Below are 20,912 nucleotides of genomic sequence, written 5' to 3'. Positions count from 1 at the left end.
GAAGGTGTTTGGAGGAGGCCATGGGGAAGTAGCCCAGGGAGTTGTAGCTGTCATGCAGCTGTTACAGGAGGCACTATAGACAGCTGCAATCCACAGGGCCCTGGGCTGGAACCCGTAGTAGAGGGTGGGTCTGGGTTCCCCCCAAACCTCCCAACTCCTGATCAGATACAGGAGAAGTTGACCTAGACTGTGGGGAAGATCACTGAGGTGAGCAAATCTGCCAATAAGCACAGGACCCACCAAGATAGAGGAGGAACTTTGTCACAATACCCACTTTGTTGGATATATGTAATGGAGATTTCCAGAGGCAGGTATAAATATGCAGGCCAGAATCAGTCTGGAGATAACGAGGTTAGTTCAATCAGGGAGGATGAGGCCCTGTTCTATCAGTAGAGGTGTGAAAACCAAGGGAGGAGAAACTGCTTTTGTAGTTGGCCAGCCATTCACAGTCTTTGTTTAATCCTGAGCTGATGGTGTCAAATTTGCAGATGAACTGAAGCTCAGCAGTTTCTCTTTGAAGTCTGGTCCTAAAGTTTTTTTGCTGCAGGATGCCTGCCTTTAAATCTGCTATTGTGTGGCCAGGGAGGTTGAAGTGTTCTCCTACAGGTTTTTGTATATTGCCATTCCTAATATCTGATTTGTGTCCATTTATCCTTTTACGTAGGGACTGTCCAGTTTGGCCGATGTACATAGCAGAGGGGCACTGCTGGCATATGATGGCGTATATTACATTGGTGGACGTGCAGGTGAATGAACCAGTGATGATGTGGCTGATCTGGTTAGCTCCTGTGATGGTGTCGCTGGTGTAGATATGTGGGCAGAGTTGGCATCGAGGTTTGTTGCATGGATTTGTTTCCTGAGTTAGAGTTACTATGGTGCGGTGTTTGTTTAAAATGCCTTGGAGTGTCATGAAAGAACTCTCTGGAGGGTGTTACACCCGTGATCAATTACATGGTCGGTTTGTTGAGTCTAATGGGAGGAATGTACTTGGGTAGTGATGGTTGAGAGAATTTGAAAGACAAGCACTTTACTAGCAAGTTATTCAAGCTGAATTTGAAATGAGGTAGGGTTGGTCACTACACACTGGGTCTCGCTTTCTGAAACAGCTGAGGGAGAATGGCTACTTTTTAATAAGCATGTTTGGGTAGTGTGAGGAGATGGCTTTCCCACCACACTCACAACCCATCTACACACCTGGCGTGGGGTCAAAACTCACTTATCTTAGCTACTTATAAAACCTGAGCTCTTTTATCCTCATAATCCCCCACCCTGTGAGGCAGGGAAGTGCTACTATTCCCATCTTGCAGTGAACAAAGACACTAGGGCACTTTTCTGTCCTTATATTATGAGCTCCTCAAAGCAAGGACCATCCCTTCTTGAATGTCTGGAAGGTGTCTGGCGCACTGTGGTGCTACCATAAGTAAGGCCCTACTTGAAGGGTGGGATGATCTTCAAATAATTGCGCTGAGTTGCAGAGAAGACATGGAAAATTGTGGAAAAGTAATAATGGACCTTTATTAATAACGGTAATTTGGAAAAGCCAGAGTAGACCTATTTATTTAAGAAAAATTTGCTGGAACGCTATAAACCCTCAAGTATTATGTTATGCCTGCTACATTTTTTGATAACCAGACATTTTGCTGCAACTGTATTACATTCCTTTAAAAAAAAAAGTGACTGGTACAATATAAAACTCAGAAGACTAAAAGTCATCAAGTCCAGTCACTTTCACCGTTTACATTTTACAGGCGTTGAATGTTAAATGCAGTACTAACTGCACACTCAAAATGCATGCACAATTGTGGACTGTGCAAAGTAAGCTAATTAAAATCAAAACTGCAGTGGAAGCCTGATATTGCAGGATCCACGATTTCCACAATATTGCAAATGAAGTAGGGCCTTAACCGTAAGCAAATAATAATAATCCTAGATCCCTGGCCCAACTATCTGGTAGTAGGAGGACTTGCAGTGTAAACCCCCATATGTTGCTACTGCTGCTACCCACGTCAGAACTCTGGTGGGTCTTAGGCATCGGCTCTGCAGGGCAAGCCCCAGGAAAGCCTCCCGCTCTGATGAACCCACTTGGAGCTATAAAAAGCTTAACCTGTGTCAGCCTGAAATTGCTCTTTGCATACCTGACACAGAGATATCACTACACCCAGTCACTTCTATGTTTTTACGCTCAGCTAGCTCATAGCCAAAAAAGATTACATGAGACAGGTCTGCTGGTTGCATACCCATATCTTGCTTGCACTGGGACTAATGGGTCGCACTGAAAAGCTAGTTGCCATTAATGACAAAATGAAACTATAAACATGAAACCATTACTTTATCACATGAAAGAATTCACTTATACCCATGATTTCAGAATCCAGGCATTCTGTTAGCCAAGACATGAGGATAAGGTTTTAAAATGGGGGAGGGATAGCTCAGTGGTTTGAGCATTAGCCTACTAAACCCCAGGCTGAGAGTTCAATCCTTGAGGGGGCCATTTAGGGATCTGGGGCAAAAATCAGTACTTGGTCTTGCTAGTGAAGGTAGTGGGCTGGACTCAATGACCTTTCAAGGTTCCTTCCAGTTCTAAAAGATAGGCATATCTCCAATTATTAATCTAAAATGCACATTTTAAGTATTTACCACATCTGCTTTTGAATAGCTAATCACACTTGAAACAGAAATATCAGACAAAGACCAGTCACACAGCAGTGTGCTAGGTGTTATAAAATTAATATTGTTCCAGTGATACAATAAAATCTCTTTGCAAGACAGTTCTGAAATGACATTTAGGGGTTACCAGAAACTATATACAGATGGCATGCATTTCTGCTGTGAAACCAACCTCCAGTGTTAGTCAAAGTATCAATTCCTTGCATGTGAAACCATCAAACATTCCACTTTATGGCTCCAGATCTACAGGGCACTTAAACATGTGCCTTACTTTAAGCACATACATAGTCTCTTTGGTTTCACTGGGACTACTCCCATGGTTACAGTCAGACAGATGCTTAGGTACTTGCTGAATCAGGGCCTAAACAGGTCATCTAGCTCAGAGGTTCTCAAACAGTGGTCCATGAGCTCCATTCAGGTGGCCCACGGATAGTTCCCTCTAAGGTGCACGCCTGGGCAGCCACAGGCAAGAGAATGAAGGGCCACCCACCTAATTAGTGGAGCCGCGCAGACCTGGCTCCACTAATTAGGTGCCTGGACCCTGGAGAAGACGCACATGTAAGGTGAGGTGGTGGCCTTGAGGGGAATGGGAGGTAGGTGGGAGGGGGTAGTGGGGTGAGAAGAGGGGGTGGGGGAATTTGGGATGTGCAGGGCAGTAGCGGCCAGAGAAAGAGGTGACTTTTCCCAGCTCCAAGGCTGCTGGGGAGAGACCCCCCCCCCATTCCTTCCCAGCCCCAGCTCCGGGGCTGCCGCAGTGGGGGAGAGAGGGAGAGACTCCCCTCCTTCCCAGCCCCAGCTCAGGGGCTACCTTAGAAAGGTAGGTTTACTGATATTAAAATAAGAGTTGTGTGCTTTTATTTATAGAACAAAAAAACGCTAATTATTATTCCTTTTTTTATATAGCGCTTTTATCCAAAGCACTTTACAATAGTTAGCTAATGGTACAAACAACATTTGGAAAGATCATTAAGTGGTCCGCCAAGACTCTCAGCAATTTTCAAGTGGTCCACAAAAAGAAAAGTTTGAGAACCAGTGATCTAGCTATTAAAACTCTAAAAGGTGACTCCTACATGTAAACCAAAGATGTTTCTGCCTTTCACTGCTCCTTTAAAGTGTGGGATAAAATGGTTCAGCTGTTTCCAAGAACGAGGTTAGAGAAAAAAATGGATTGTTTTGTTCGTGTTTTTTAAAAAAGCCTTCTTACAGTCTTTGCACTGAGCAAACTTGGGTGGCGGGGGGGAATTGCCATGCACTTGACAATGGCACCCTCAGTGTGAGGTCTTGCCGGTGGGGGAGGCAAGATCATGCTGGCAAGGGCAGGCCCACGCTGTTCCCAGAAGTGCTGGAGTGCCTGGTATTCTGTGAATGCACGAGTGGCCACCTTAATCCCTGGGCAGCGTCATAGTGCCGTTCAGGGTGGGGGGCCATGAGCTGCACTGGGCACAAGCTCCATGAGCACAGATGCCCATTTCCAACTCCCCACTGTTGGAAAAATCACAGCTGTTCATGGGGGACGCAGCAGCTGGTTTTATGCGCAGCTGTGATCTTTTCCTGACTGTGCTCCATGAATATCCTGTGAAATTTGCTATACTCCTGTGATTCTTTTCTATTAAAAAATCATGATTTTCTCAGGGCCCTAACTATAATGCATATGCACGGGGGGAGGGAAGGCGGGAGGGAAATTAAGGCAACCTTAATGCTGGCATTTCCAAACTTCCGAGTGCCTGACTTCGCAACCTTAACATTCTTTTAACATAGATTTTTAATGCAATTTTCACATAGTGGAAAATATAAGAACAGTATAGTTGATGTACTGTATATTGCACCAAGGTTATGTGCAATCTAAGATACTTGTTATGATGTATGGTCGTCTCTGCCACATTACTTTCAGATTCTCAACTGGATTTCATATTGAAAGGTGCAGGTGTTACAAGATCTTTAGAGACTGTAATTGCATCTGAGGAGCTGCTGAGATGAAGTGTGTTTAATACTTTGGTTCATTTACAGTCTCTTGAATGCAAAAAAGTCATTTTGCTCCTTGCAGCAAAGGCTAATTATTTTACTTAAAATTACTGATAACTCAAAGGGCCAGGGAATCCAGGGTCACCTAGCACACAGCTTAGTGAGAATCATTAAAGGATTAGACATTTATATGAATGAGAACAGCATCTGCCAGCTGCACTAGCTGGGATTAAAAAAAAACAACCTACCAGGGCTATCAAACCTTATGCTACCAAACCCAAAGGGCCAGATGTAAATTAGGTGAGTACAAGTCCCACATGTGTGTATCCCTTACGCAGCCACACACAAATACTCAAGGTGTGCAGGCAAATCAGGTGTTCACTAGGGCTGAGGGAAAATTTTCCACTGAAACTGTTTTTCAACGAAAAATTGGGTTTTCAACAAAACAAAATTTTTGGCCAAAAATGTGTGCTTTCCAGAGACAAATTCTTTCTTCTGTTGAAAGATTTTGAGCAAAAATGGGAGCCGTTGTGCCTCATGGGAGTTGTAGTTTGCTCCTTGTATCTCCCCATTCTCCTCTATGGGCCATGTAAAAGTCCTCCGAGTGTCAGGGGCCCTAGTGGAGGTGTGAGACTGGAAACAGGGTGCACTACCCAAGTGGGACGGGCTTTCAGTCAGTCCAGTTCCTAACCCTGGTGTGTCGCTTTTCTTCACCTCAGGGTTTTCAGTGTCCTCACCCTCTCCTTACTAGAGATGGGGTGGGGTGGAAACGAGGCTTATTCCCCTCCTGCAACAAGGGCAGTTGATAAAGGAGGCCAGACCCTCCCACTTCACCGGGCTCAGACCCAGGGGTCTATGAGAGCCAACAGTATCTTTCACTCTGGAGTGCCCTTGGAGCTGCTTCGCTGGGTCACTTCCTATCATCTGTCTCCCCCCACATCTCCAAGCCCGATATAGGACAGGGGGGAAAAAAACCAAAAAACCCTAAACCTTCAGCCCCAACTGGGCTCAGCATTCAGTCTTCTTCCCCATAGGTAGGCTTCTTCTGCACTCTTGTTCAGAAGCCTCAGGGTTGGTCTGTCTTCCTCCCAGCCTTCCCCTTCTGAGCTAAGTTGCTCCCTTTTAAGCTTCCTCTCCACTTGGAGCATGCTCTGTACGTCTGGAGGGGCAGAACTACCCAGGCCCAAAATATTGTCCTTGAACACCTTTGGGCACAGCATGGGGTTTGAACAGCCCATCACAGGATGGAATCCGCAGCTGGACTACATCTCCCATTTTGCAATTTTCACCAAGAAATGAAAAAGATCTGAAAAACTGTCACAAAAATGAACTTTTTTTGTTTTTGTAAAAAATTTCCCTGGGAAAATAATTTTCAGACCAACTCCCATGTTCAAACACATGCGTGGCCACTGAGGTGCCCAAATGTCCATATGTATCCATGCATATACACAATTTCCATGCATTCCACATATTTGCACACAGGGGCTAGTTGCGTTCAACTATACTCATGCATTTGCATGCATCCAACTGAAAATCTAACCCAAGGTGATCATTAGGTGAGGTCAGGAAGCAATTTCTCCCCTGCCATGGTATTACACAATTGGGGCTGTTGTGTTGTCCGGTGTGCGATTATGTTGTCCTTTGAAGCATGCAGTACAAGACATGACAGAGACATGTTAACCCCTTTAATTTCAGTTGACCAGGCTTTCACCCATAGTGTAAATGAACCATTCATCTAATCCACCTACTCTCTTTCTTGGATTTCCTCCATCTACTCTCTTTCTTGGAGAGCTGCTATTTTTGTTCTAAAAGTTTATTGAAATATGCAACATAATTAAGACAACTTAATGTCCAGTGTAGACAGCACTAGGTCAAATTCTTCCTTTGACCTAGCTACTGCCTCACAGGGAGGTGGATTACCTGTGCCAATGGGATAACTCCTCCCTTCAGCGTAGGTAGTGTCTACACTGAAGCATTTCAAGTATAAACAAGACTTACATGATAAGTATTATTTTTATTACTCTCTAAAACATTTATGGCCTGCTATGACTTCCAGAGAACTGTGCCTATGGCATCTGTCTGTATGCACAGATTAGGTTTCTTATGACTGCCAGTCTTGGCAGGACGTCTACGATATAAGCTAAGACTCAGTCCATCTAGAAATTAATAAAGAAAAGACCCTGCAGCAGGCCTCAATGTCTGCCTCTTTCATATTCCAAGGTATCAATTTATTTCATAGCTATTTCTAAGTAGTATAAGCAATGAACTTCACTACTTTCCTTTAAAAAGGCCACAGGAGCACCTCAGGTGAGGCTGTTCTTGTGAATATATATGCATGCTAGTATTCACAGTGTTTTTGCTTTCCAAGAACATTATAGTGAATACAACCCACTCCCTCAATAATCACAAATCCACAAATAAAAGGAGTTCCAAAGACAAGTGAAACAAGTGGGGGAAGGAATTATGTGCAAAAATATTTGCAACAAATATTTTTCTGCTGTAATCACCTAGCTGTGCCATATTATAGGCAATAAAACCTCATCAAAAGAAGTTACACAGACCCAAGTACTTTACTTCAAGTCTTGAGAGAAAAACTTCTACTAGGGATCGGAGCTGACGGTAATAATGATGTAGAAAATTCAGTGTTGCAGCTATACGAATGTTTTGTAATTATTGCACACATATGTAATCAAGCTAAATATCTATGAATCTGCTGAATGAGGACCTGATTAAATTGGGACCCCAAATTTCATATTCTTTAATTATACTTTGGAAGGAACCAAAGCAATACTGTTCTACAGTTGGAAGAGTTGAGAAGATTCTGACTGAATTGGAACTTGTAGGTAATTAGTAATTCCTGCTTCCCTAAGACTTCAAAGTCTATCCACCGTTAGAAAGATCCTTCTTCAAACACTTCATGTTAGCAGGAGGTCTTGTCCTTCAGAGACTTCAGATCAATGAAGTTTGCCCCCATTTAAAGATTTCACATTGTCTGGAGAGTAGCCCTTTGAAGATTGCTCAAGTTGCTAAAGGAACTTTGAAGTTTTTCATGATGTGAAGGGAGATCCTTGATGGGCAGATCCCTCTATCTCATTATTAGGTATTTTTAAATGTCATCATCCCTAAGGTTAAAGGAGATGCAAATCTAAGATGGTATTCTGACATTGTATTATTAAAATATGAACATGTAGAACATTATTGCTACCACTGTTACATAATTGCAACAAATCATATATGAAGTATGTCATGTAAGGTATCAATGGAAAAGATACAATATATCAAATATGATTATCCTGTTTGTGTGCATGTATCATCTTTGTATCTAAAGATATGTATATTGACTGTATATCAGTTTTTCAAATGTGTTTGCTCCTGGATATCATCCACAAGGTAGTTTACATCCAATCTGACCAGCACATTGTGAATGGACCATTCAAATTAATGGCCCATTAAAGGACACAGCTTGCACAATAGACCATAAAAGAAGCCTGACCCCACTCGATGGGTCTTCCCAGGGAAGCCTGCTTCTATGACTCATTGAAGCATGTATTGGCATGTGACTACCTCATGTGACCCTGGACTCCATCTTGTGCTTGTAATTTTCCATAAATTAAGACTGAGAGCAGTCCCTCCACATGGGAGAAAGTATAAAAGGCCCTGGAAGCATCTCTATTTTGCCTCTTTCCTGCTCTGATCTCTGGACTATGGACTTACACTAAAAAGAACATTCCAACCAGTGAACTGAGGACCTTCCAATCTTTTGGAAGTTACCAGAGACTTTACAAGACAGCAGTCTGTAACATCACTGCTTCAAAGCTGATACAAGGATTTTGCAGTGGTTGTATATATTTGATTCCTTTGACCATTTTAACTCCCTCATCTTTCTTTTCTCTTATAAATAAACTTTTAGATATTAGATACTAAAGGATTGGCAACAGCATGATTATTGGGTAAGATCTGAGTTATATATTGGCCTGGCTATGTGACAGATCTCTTGGGATTAGAAGAACCCTTTGAGGAAATTGGTTTTAAACAACCACTCATCATTAAGTCTAGTGTCTGGGTGGTGAAACAAGGGCTGAAATGCCTAAGGAGGCTGCATTTCTGACTTCTTATTAACCAGCATGGTGAGACAGAAGTTTACTTTTGTTACCGGCTTGGTATATCTTATAGAAGAATAACCTCAGTTTTGGAGTTGGTCTGCCCCATTTCTCAACAGTTTGTCCTGCATCTGGTATTCTCAGCTGTGACCCACTGAGGCACGGGGACAGGTACTTAGTACTGGAGACACCTCACAAAAATAAACAAACCTCCTCTCCAAATCAGGGTCACTATTTAGCAGTGGGGATGTAGCTCTGAATATGTATCACCCTTGGGAGAAGGGGTAGTTTGAAGAAGTTGTTGCCTCTTAAAAAAGATTTATTATGAAAGGAGAGTTAAAGGCCCCATTTTTGCCAGTAAATTTGCAACTAAAAAGGCCACAAAGAAGAACTTCCTACCCCTTATGTCCATTGGAAAGAAGCCAGTGGGAGACTCCTTCGCACACTTTCATGGCAGCCAAAAGTTACGCATCTCATGTGGCACTCACACATTTGACAGTCCTGTCACACATTCCCACACTCCAGCTGTGTCCTCTCGTGTCCATGTGGAATGCAGATAAGAGCTGTAGAACCCACTTCCGCTCACTAGAGGCCGCTGTAGCCCCTTCTTTGTGCTCCTGGCCAGCCTGGAGACCCAGAAGGAGAAAGGAGCATGGTCTGGAAGAAAAGTGAGGAGCAGGCCTAGCAAAATGTCACCAGCACTGACTTGCCTGAGGGCTGAGCTTAGCACCTGAGTGAAAAATACTTGTGCTGTCATAGCCCCTAAATCCACGCATATTTGATTTCCATTGACACTTCTTTCTTCCCCTCAGGTATCAATTCCATCCCTCTTCCAAAGAAATCAGTGCTGTACCCAGTTAATCTGACCTGCTCCTAACTTTTGCAGAGTTCCTCTGATGTTCCTCTAACACTCTGGCTAAGTTTTCCCATCTTAAAAATAAGGTTAATTGTAGTGAGGGGGTGTGGCCTCCCTCTGAGACTGACGGAGAGGAACCCCTGCACACCTTCTGGTGGGTGGAGCCAGGACACCTGCGCCCACCCCACCGGAAGCAGAGGCCTGCATTTAACTGCTGTCTACCTGAGCTAAGACATCAGGCAATAGACTGTTTTTGCTCCGCCATACCTGAGCCCCTAGACTGTTTGATACTCTGCCTGAGGCCGGAGCCCTGGACTACTTGCTGCTTGGCCCTGCCTAGAGGATCAGAGTTTTAGGGACTGATAATTCCCCTATAATCCTTGCCTTGCTAATGATCCAAGAGCGAGGGGGCATGGCCTCCCTTTGAGGCTGATGGGGAGGGACAGCCACGCACTCCTACAGTACTTTTCGTACTGCTTTTCTTTCACACTTTGCCTCAGTATCTCCAAATCTTGCAATTTTATACTAATCTTGTGACATTTGGTGCTCTTCTTAAAATCCCAGCTCCTGGAGGCATGTGAGTAGCTGAGAGTCTCTGTTTTCATTTTTGTTAAAAGTAAGTTTCTATCCCTCATGGTTGCAGAGGAAAGCTTGAAGTTATGAACCCCAAAAGTTATGATGCCAGTAGATTAATTAAAAACCTGTTATTTTTAAAAATCTCATGATTTTTAAGCCAATCATATGATTTTGGAGGGATGACTCATCATTTTTGAATGTGGGTTTAACAGTACTGCTGTTAAATAGTTCTCTCTCCAGGGCAGGGACTGTCTCTTACTGTGTATCTGTGCAGACCCTAGCACAGTTGGGCCCTGACCACAGTTGGTGCCTCTAGGCAGTACTGTAATATAGGTACTGATAACGGGTATGTCCACACTACCTGCTGGATCGGTAGGTAGTGATTGATCTATCGGGGATCGATTTATCGCATCTCATCTAGACGCGATAAATCAATCCCCGAACGTGCTCCCCATCGACTCCGGAACTCCACCAGGATGTGAGATGGAAGCAGAGTCGACGGGGGAACCGCGGCCGTTGATCCAGCGCCGTGAGGACGGGGAGGTAAGTCGATCTAAGATACGTCACCTTCAGCTACCCTATTCTCGTAGCTGAAGCTCCCCCCAGCATAGACCAGGCCAATGATATCAAATAGACATTCACATACTTCTGAAACATTAGCCAGGGCTCACAGCCATCTTTGACATTGAAGAGATATTCCTGAGATCTGAAAGGTTGTAATGCAGCATCGGAGGGAAATAAGATTGTGCTTCTACTATGACTTTTAAGCTTGATTACTGGAACTCTGCCTGCTGCTCTTTTGACAAGGTTTTAAACCATTGGTTCTCAACCTGTGGGCTGCTTGTGGCCCAATCAGCACACAGTTGCTGACCATGTGACATCCTTAGGGCCATACCGGTAGTATGTATTGTGTGGATGTGGCCCACATAACACAGAGAGTTGCATATGCAGCCTGCAGGTGGTAAACAGGTTGAGAACCGCTGTTTAAAACCCTCTGGCAGGTCAGAGAGAACACTGCTGCCAGGATGGGTACACTGGCTAGGCTGTTTCGCTGTAGCACCCTCATTTCATATTGGCTTCACTGGTTTTTTGTTAAGCTCTGAACAAATTGCAAAATATTGTTTTGGCATGTCATTGCATTGCCATGCTCTCTCCTGGTTAATGCACTTGCCCTCTCTACAGGCGCCTGGATGCTCTATGCGATCAACACACCCTGGCCTGATCTAAACTTAAATAACCCATCAAATCATACTGGGCCATGCACTTTAAATTGACTGGTGGATCTCCCCACCTTACTGCATGGGGAAAGAGTTCACAACTACCTCCACTGCAGCATTCCTCCCTTCTCCTGGAACCCAAAGAGAGCTCTCCATGGCCCTGAGACTCCGTTCAGCAGAGGGAGGAGCTCGTAGCACAGCAGCAAAACCATGGGGGCAGACATGCATCGTTCTCCCATCAGGAAGGCAGAAAAATAATATGTTCCACGGCATTAATACTTTTCTGCAGCCCCTGATCTATGTTATTGATCCCCATTTAATTTTTCCCTAGGCCTCTGTGCTGCAGAGAAGGTCCCTGCCATGAGTCTCAGGGTATATCAGGGACATAATCAATGTGTCTATTCAGTGCATAGTGTCAGAGAAAAACATAGTTCTCACTCTCTGGTTGGGTGCAGCAAGTCAGATACTTTATTCTCTAGCAATTGCATGGAGGGAGAGAGTGCACTAGGACACAGGGTTTCCCCCACCTAGGCAGGTCTCTCTCCAGGTAAACAATTACAGCAAGCATTTATACCTTTTGTTACATACAATAATGAGCAACAGCTGCATTTTGTTCATACATAGGTCATCCTGATATCTTATTTTTCTCACTTCTATTTAGACTATAGTCTACATTCCATACTTTATCTACACAACAACTTCTCCCACAGTTCTTTCCCACTCGCCTCACACAATCCTCGCTTTTACAAGTCTCACGTTATTAGGGTTACAGCTAGCCTGACTCTTGCTCACAGAAGCGACTGTTTGCATTGAAATCCCCTTCAAATCCTTGTCAGTTCTTGCTCTACTTCCATAATAGATTCACGGGGCCAAAACACCGACCAGTAAGGAAATAGTAGCACATCTACTGCTTTTTCCACATGGCCTGTAATAGCAACCTGGATAAGTAGGAAACCTTTCCAGTTCAGCTTCACTCCTTCCCTAGGAGTATTCACTCAGCCCAGTCAATGTGGGGTTGTTTTTTTCTGTCTCCCTCCCTCTTGCCCCTTCCCCCAAGAGGTTCTTCACACAATTTAACTTGGAGGAAGATGCTTGTTACAGTAAGGACTGAAAGATAGACAAGTTATGATACACAGGTAAGTGTGGGAGCAGGTATGTGTTTGTTATGAGCAATATAGTTTGGAGAAAATATAGAACAGTTCCCCACAAGTCAATCCAAACCAGTCCTGAATCTACCTGGAGGTTTGAAAAAGTTGCTTAACTTCTTTTGTATTTCAATATTATTTTTCTTTTGCCTTTGCCCTGCTGGGATCCATCCAAGATGTGGTGAAATAGTTGTGGCCCGAGTTGAGTCAGGGAGTACCAGATATCTTACAAGAAAGGCTGTTGTCATCTGCTTTACAGCCCATATTGCAGGTCCGCATTGTTTCTCAGACAAGCTTTGGGGATAATCATCAGAACTCTCAGGTACTTACTGAAACCAAATTTAAAACCTTTGGAGATTTGCCCATCACTTTGCCTTTTAGTCTGACACGTTGGTAGGACTTGGACATTTATTCAAGTATAATACAATTCAATCCTGTCAAGTTGAAATTGGTATTATCATCCTATATGGCTGTTTGAATGGATTGCATTTGTCCTATTGACAGCTTGCTTTCTGTCTTCCGTTTATCTCTTTTCCTACGGGCTGAGTCAAGCAGCAGTGATCTTATGAAGAATTCCTGGGAAATGACCTGTATGAAACTAAACAGTTCTTGGATCCTCAGATTTGGGGAATGATTCATTTTACTCCTTGCATTTCCTTCAGTTTTTGTAACTAGAATTGGGCATTGGGATCAGTAACACTGGGATGAGCCTCTCTCGGGATATGCATTTCTATGTGGCTGGTATGAAGATTAGAATTAATGTTTTCATGATGTCATGAGGTTCTAAGGCTTAAAGTGTGAGATTACTCGGGAAAGTGACACTTAAAAATGATTTTGTGAGACTTTATTTTTACTACGGCCAGGTCTACACTACAAAGGTTTGTTGGCATACATGTGTTGGTCAGAGGTGTGGAGAAAAAGCACACTCCCTAGCTGATATAGCTATGCCAGCAAAACCCCCAGTGTAGACATAGCTATGCCAATAGAAGAGGGCTTCTGTCAACATAAACAATGTCCTGTGGGGAGCTGCTGTTCCTACACCAGCAGTAAAACTCCTTCTGTTTGACGTACATCGCTTCTGCCCTAGGGGGCTCTCCCAGCATAGCTATAGTGTTATAGCTGTACTGGCAAAACATCTGTAGTGTAGCCAAGTGGTATATAGCTATTATTGCAGAATAGTAGTATAAGTAAGGATATATCTACAGTTGAATGTTGAGTTATATTGACACGATTGTAGGCACTCCGCAAATTGTGTCCTTTCACCCTAGAACTTATAATTGCATTAGTTAACATGCGACCAAAAATGCAAGTAGTAGAAATACTCTAAAACTATGGAATCTGAGAGACAAGCTGGTCTCTTTTCTTCTCAAAAACCATCCCCAGTCATACAGTTTCTGTAGCTCAGTTTAGACCCTTAGTTACACCTGTACAAGCCCCTTAGACTTTGATGGGGCTGCACAGGTATAACTGATTGGAATTTAGTAAACAATATTTGTTGATGAAGAATAAAATGAGGCAGAATCCAGATAATTTTCTCTCACCAATGTTAACTCTGCAAGACTAACAGGTGCAAAGAACATCACTGAAGTAAGCAGATCTGCCTCTAAATACAGGGTATGTCTACACTGGAGCTGGGAAGTGTAATTCTGAGCTTGGGTAGATATACACACATGAGCTGTGATCTAGTTAGCATGATGTGCCCATGGATGCACAGGTGGTGGCTCACCCTGGCTGCCCCCTGCTCTCCGGATATATATAGAGCCTCAGGTTGGGTTGTACTTGGGCAATTAGCCCGAACCACCACCCATGCTGCCAGAGCCACATTGCTATTTTTTGCGCATTCTCCCCAAGCAGATAATTACACTTTGCTATTCAGTACAGACATATGCATGGGGAGCAAATGTGTTGACCAAGAAGGCATATTTAGGCATACTGGCCTATCTGCATTGTCACTTTTCAGAGTAAAACTAGCTTCTACGGTGTCATTTGATGGGTTTGGGAATGTGGACTACCAACAGGTTCTGAGTTTCTGTTGATTATGGACCTTCCCAGCATGTATAGTTCTCCCGGGCTATAGTTTCTCCAGCAACAGTCAGCAGGCTAGATCCTCAGTTAGTATAAATCAGAGAAGCTACAGTGCATTAAAAACAATGGCGCTATGCCAAGTTATACCATGTGACGATCTGTCCCAGTGTTCATGTCTTTCAATTCATCATTAATTTCTGAGGTTCAGAAGAATCCAGTTATCACTTTCCACTTCAATTCTCTCCAGCTGGGTCACGCTGTGTACAACTGGAAACGCCGGTAAGCCTCGCTCTCAGCTGACTGTACTTATTTCTCTGTGTAGTTCCCTTTCTCATCCTATTTTAAAATGATGCTGTTCTTTTTCCTTTGTACTTGGCACTGGGTGCAACTACTGCTGGAATGCTGTGTCCAGTTTGGTGCCCACAATTCCAGAAGCATGTTGATAAATTGGTGAGGGTTCAGAAAAGAGTCACGAGAATTATTAAAGGATTAGAAAACATGCCTTCTACTGAAAACACCAGGACCACAATCTAGTTAGCTTAACAAAGAGAAGGTTAAGGTGTGGCTGGATCACAGTCTATAAGTATATACATGAGGAACAAATATTTATATCATGGGCTCCTCAATCTAGCAGAGAAAGATATAACACATTCCAATGACTCGAAATTGAAGCTAGACATATTCAGACTGGAAATAAGGCGTATGTTTTTAACAGTGAGAGTAATTAACCATTGGAACAACTTCCCAAAGGTTGTGGTGGATTTCTCCATCAATGACAATTTTTAAATCAAGATCAGATGTTTTTCTAAAAGATCTGCTCTAGGAATTATTTGGGGAAAGTTTTAGGACCTGGGCTACACAGGAGGTCAAGCTAGATGATCACAGTGATCCCTTCTGGCTTTGTAATCTATGAATTTATTAGCCTTTTGTTGCATTAGTGGAGACAGTCAGTATGGTATCCTGTAGTCCTGCCACCTGGCACCCTGAAAGCTGTTCATCCCTACTATCCAAGGAGTGTTTCAACTTTGGAGGCTGTGCTTTGCATTTGTATCTAATTTTAAGCCTCCAAAGGTTCTGAAGATCATTTTAGGACAATCATCATACTTAGCACTTATGCCCTGCTGACCCTTACTTTAGTTGAAAGTACCAGTTTGACTCTTCTGCCTCTGCTTTACAGGTCTCCAAGGAAAAAGTGTAGTTAGGGCCTGATTCTGCAAAGTGTTGAGCTCTGCTAACACCTTTGGCTTAACTCTGCCATTTAGCTCCAAGCTGGGAGTGCGGCAGAGCCAGAGGAGCTAGGGGGAAGGATAAGGCCTCAGGGATGAAGGGGGCCCTGTACATCTTGCAGCACCTTTGCAATGTGTTTTCCCAGTGCATCCAGTCCACTCCACAGGCTGGGGCAAAGTGGGGCAGTACCAACACTCTCTCACCTCTCCATACCCTGGGAGGAAGTGAGCACCGCTGGGAGCACATGGAGGGAGCAGTCCCTGCACTTCTTCATGCACAGGTGCTGCAGCTGGTCCTTGTGCAGGGTGGGTCGGTGGTTTGTTCATTGCTCCTACACACCAGTCAGAGACAATGGCCTTTTGATTTCATATGGAGTGGACAATGTTCAGCACATTACAGAATCGAGCCGTAATGAATCCTGTCCCCACTGACAGGGCAAAACTCCCATCAACTTCAGAGGGAGCAGGATGATGGCTTGAGTTCAGCATTTAATTCAGGAAGCTTCTTACATTAATCCACTTACTGCCCACTAATAAAAAGACAATGTTAAGACACATCACAGCTGCAAGTAAGAATCTTTTAAGTGGTTTTGGCATACGAGGGCATAGAGACATCTTGTTTCCATTGACTATGTCAGGATAAATCAAGATAGTTTACATACTATATAAAAATCATTATGAAATATGTAATTTCTTCCACATACAAAAGCAGTTGCTGGACTTGCAGAAATGACGTTTTCAGTGCATGCCTGAAATTTCCCTTCTACACAGAGCACTCCGTTTGGGTTATTTTGTAATATTTTATACATGTTCGTGCTGTAACTTAATCTTTTAAAAAAAAAAACTAACCTAATGGGATTAACTGTCAGGTAGCACAAAAACACTGTCAAAAATACAAAAGCTTTTAATATTTGTGTGTAGCAAATCCCACATATGGGTACCTGACTATGTTTAAAGAATGAGAACCATATTTTAAAAATTTGAAAAGGAAATTGTGCAGCATACAACCCAAAGCGGGCATATCTCTCCTCTGATCATCTGATGACCTGTCAACAATACCTAGACTTCCATTTAGCACAGCATTCTGAAGCACTCACAGCAGAAACTATGCATAACATAAATAAAAACAAAGCAGAGTAATGCATATAAAGCCTGATCTCAAGGAGAGGTGCCATTAGCTCTAAAGAGTTCACTTAGAATAGAGAGAATGAGATGGAAAGATATAGAAAAGGAGAGTTTCAAGGCCAGTGTTTTAAATGTAAATAGAAAAGAATGTTGTTGCCTTGGAAAGTCCTCTGTTATTTACTTGCAAAATGCTCCTTTTTTCCCCTCCTGCTTCTTACGTTTTTAGAGAGAACAGCTGATTTGAAATGTTCATTGTAAAGCTAGAATGGCTGGTAAGATTCCTATATTAAAATCATAGTGTCTGGTCTAATTTGAAGAGAGAGGGGGAGGATGTGGGGGTGGGAGTGGATATTTGTTTTAATTATATGGCATTTCAGTAAATAATAAAGGCCTTTTCATTCCCTTAGCTATCAAAATTATAGTTATCATTTATATTGGGCTTTACATGTAAAGAACATACTCTAGAGTTTGCCAGTTGAGCTTCACAGCACCCTTGTGAAGCTAGGTAAGTATTACTCTTAAAGGAGAAAAAGCAGTTTGCCCACATCAGTGGAGAAAATGCTGACCAAGATGGAGATTCATTGCTGCACAGGCTCTAGGGCCAGCATAAGGAGTGAGGGGAGCTGCTTTGTCTATTCGTATGCTGCTGGGCCTATAGGAGCTTCCTCTCTGATAGCATCTCCCTCCTCAGCCCATCTGTGTATGGAGTCACTGGACAGGACAGTGACTGGCCCTAAGGGCAGGGAGTGTTTTCAGTATGATAATCAGTGTTTTTTCTCCATTTTTTTCCAACTCAGAGGATGCAGCTGAATATACTTCACAGTGTTTGGTAATGATTGGAGCATGTATGGGAGCCGGATGGGTGAGAAGACTGACATGAGGCACAACTGGAGTTATACGGTAAACATTGTTTGCCATTTCAGGTGAATTGTGATTTTGAGGGGGTGGGGGTGTCTTGCTAGACTTCCAGCTGCTATTTGAGGTTCATCCCCCCTGGTTAGGAGATTGAGACATCCACAATTGTGACACTGGTACTTCATTACTCTGTGTAAGCAGCTTTTGTCAGGCCTGACAAACTCACTACACTGAATACACTGCTGTCATAAGCAGCAAAGAATCCTGTGGCACCTTATAGACTAACAGACGTTTTGCAGCATGAGCTTTCGTGGGTGAATACAATGACATTTTGCATCCGATGAAGTGGGTATTCACCCATGAAAGCTCATGCTGCAAAACGTCTGTTAGTCTATAAGGTGTCACAGGATTCTTTGCTGCTTATACAGATCCAGACTAACACGGCTACCCCTCTGATACTTGACTGCTGTCATAGTAGTTAGTTATAAATGTTGTGTAGGATAGTGAATGAAAGCTTCTATCATAGTGGTCATCCAAAGTACTGTGTGTGCGGGTGTTTGCTCAAGAGGTTGTATGCAAGTACTAAAAATATACTGAAACTATGTAACCAGGTAGGGTTGCTAAACACATTTCTCCCAGACAAAGGAATGTTAATTCACCTGTCTGCCTAGACTTGGCTGTAAAGTAAGCAGGATAAGCCAAACACAACAGGAGATCATTTGTATGTGAGGTAAACAGGAAGAACAAGGATAAGAAAGCTGCATGGCCTCAGTGTGCCAGAGCACAAGCAGTGGAAGAGAAGAATCTTATCTCAGGGTACATTTGAAAAGGATCCATTTCAAAAGTTCTCTGGACTATAAGAAGGGAAAAGAACCCCTTTCTTATCCATTGCTGAGGGAACAGAAAAGGCAGCACTTTTTGCATCCATGAAAGTTGGACCTTGGCTGGGGAATGAGGGGGGCTGGTGATACTGAGAGGTTGCTTTAGATGACAATCTTCTCTTAGACAAAGGTTTTAGTCAGTTAAAAGTTATGATTAGTCTCTTAGATGTGTGTTATATTATTGTTTTATTTGTAACCATTCCTATTTCCATTATTCTTACTCAGTAATCATTTGACTTTGTGAATCTCTGTTCTTTGTTAATAAACTTATTCTCCATCTACTGTAACATTATCTCAGTACTGTGGTATTAAGTAGAGTTTGAATTCTTTAGTTGAATCAAGTAAGCTGGAGTGGACACTGTCTCTTTGGAGGCAGTGGACTTGGTCATCACTGTTCGTGTCCAGTGACAGGGGCTGCACCCTACAGGGGGACACTTCTGGGAAGTTTGGGAACTAGAGTATACCAAGTGCTAAGCTGCAAGGCAAACTAAGGGCTGGCAGAATCCTGAAAAGTTTGGGGTGGCTAACAGACTGGGGTAACAGAGAACTGTCACTCAGTTTAGCACCAGCAAATCTCTCTCATTGAGGCAGTGGAGTTACATGGTGACTTACCGTTTTGGACGCCCTGAAAAAGCATCACAGCAGTGTTCCAAGGTTTGTTAAATATTGACATCAATGGCTCAGAGAGCTCCTCGGCCAATTCTTTTAAAATTCTTCAGTACAAGTTATCGAGACCTACAGATTTTAAAATGTTTAACTTCAGCATTTGCTGTTTAAGATCCTCCCTCATTACAATTGGGACAGAAAGCAATTCATCATTGTAAAGTGTGAATACATCATCCAGCCTCTTCCCAGCTGAGAGCTTCCCCTTCCACATTCCCACTGTGCCATACTGCCACATTTGAGATCAGCAGAGGCAGTAGAGCTCCCTTGGTATGTAAGGGAGGGAGCTGCTCCCAGGGCATTCACTCCTCACTTGGTTCCAAAGTAGCCCAAATCCGTGGCTCTTTAGGGCACATGGCAAATCCCATGTATTTGGGAAGGCATTCAGTGTCTCAGGCATAGGGTGTGGTGGATGTCTGGTTGTTTTCACTGAAAGATTTAGGTGGTCTGTGAGACTTGAGGGAAGGAGAAGGGTTTCTTTATTGTGAATGGCTGTTTTAGTGCCTAGAAAGGCCTTTCTCCATTTGCTAGTGCTGTTTTTGTCTTAGTTTGATTGAATTTGTAAGTATCTGGCAGGGTGCCCAGAGCCAGGAATAGGTGTTCTTTTTATGTGTGTTGAAACAGAAATAAATAAATAACTACCATACCTTACCATAGCATAGCATAGCACCCGAGGGGCACTATCACCCCCAAAATGTCCGGTCTGGCATGTCTCCTTGATTAATAATGGCATTATATGTTGTTTGAAGTTTACACGTTTTCTTATTTCACAGAAAATCAACCATAGGGAAAAATAAAATAAGTCTTGTTTACTCCTAGTTCCTCCTCTAGTTGCAGTTACAAATAGCAATCTCTTCCTCCCTGAGGGATGGAGTTTCCGTAACACATTGCCTGGCAGAAAGTCTGCTTAACAAAATCGCAGCCCCATGCAGCACAAACAATGGAATGTAAATTAGCACAACTCACGTCACATTTAAATATTTCCAGCCATTCCGTTCTTCCCCTGACAAATTCTACTATATTACTGCACAGTCATCAGTGCCTGCTAATACGCAGCAACACAATTAAAGAAAGACAAGTCCTGTGGTGCAAGAAGAGATCAAGATGACACTACTTATTAGTTATTCCATATATAATATAACAGAAGCATGTAGAATGACCAGCACCTTACCTACTATGTTAAGCTTCACAGTGTGACTATATGGGCACCATATACAGGACAGATTACAAGAAAAAGTTCTATCTAAGAAGATCAACTTTCCTCCATATCTGTCAATGTATTATGAGTAACCTCTTTTACAGTGTAAACTCCTCAGGGAAGGGATTGTGTCTTCTTCTGTGTCTTTCATACAGTGAGCACATAGGGCTTGAGTGTACATTGGCTTGCACATTGCATAGTCATTAGAGCTGGTCAAAAACCAAGACATGATTTGAGAAAAAAAGTGAAAAATATTTTCGTTTTGCAGGATTCAAAATTGACCCATTTTCTGCAAAATGTCCTGTGATATTTTTAACCAAACTTTTACCATTTTTTTTTCAATTATTCATTTCTGAAAATGCAATTTTCAGCAAGAAACAGCGTCATTGCCCTCTGATGGACAAATTCCATTTCTG

At 42.9% G+C, this 20,912-nt stretch overlaps 2 long non-coding RNA genes across 2 annotated transcripts in view; both read left to right on the top strand.

The window, feature by feature from the left end:
- LOC120396394 overlaps positions 1–20,912 on the top strand; it is a 46,776-nt gene that overhangs the window by 995 nt on the left and 24,869 nt on the right. Inside the window, exon 2 of the long non-coding RNA XR_005593096.1 lies at positions 17,697–17,799. This is a non-coding gene — a long non-coding RNA (uncharacterized LOC120396394). The remainder of the gene's footprint in view (positions 1–17,696; positions 17,800–20,912) is intronic.
- On the top strand, positions 10,591–14,827 carry LOC120396395. Its single transcript, XR_005593097.1, has 3 exons — positions 10,591–10,704; positions 12,436–12,514; positions 14,751–14,827. It is a non-coding gene; the product is annotated as an uncharacterized LOC120396395 (long non-coding RNA).

This window comes from Mauremys reevesii, linkage group 2 (assembly GCF_016161935.1).
Source record: "Mauremys reevesii isolate NIE-2019 linkage group 2, ASM1616193v1, whole genome shotgun sequence".
NCBI lineage: Eukaryota > Metazoa > Chordata > Testudines > Geoemydidae > Mauremys > Mauremys reevesii.
This window is presented reverse-complemented; position numbering and strand designations above follow the sequence as displayed.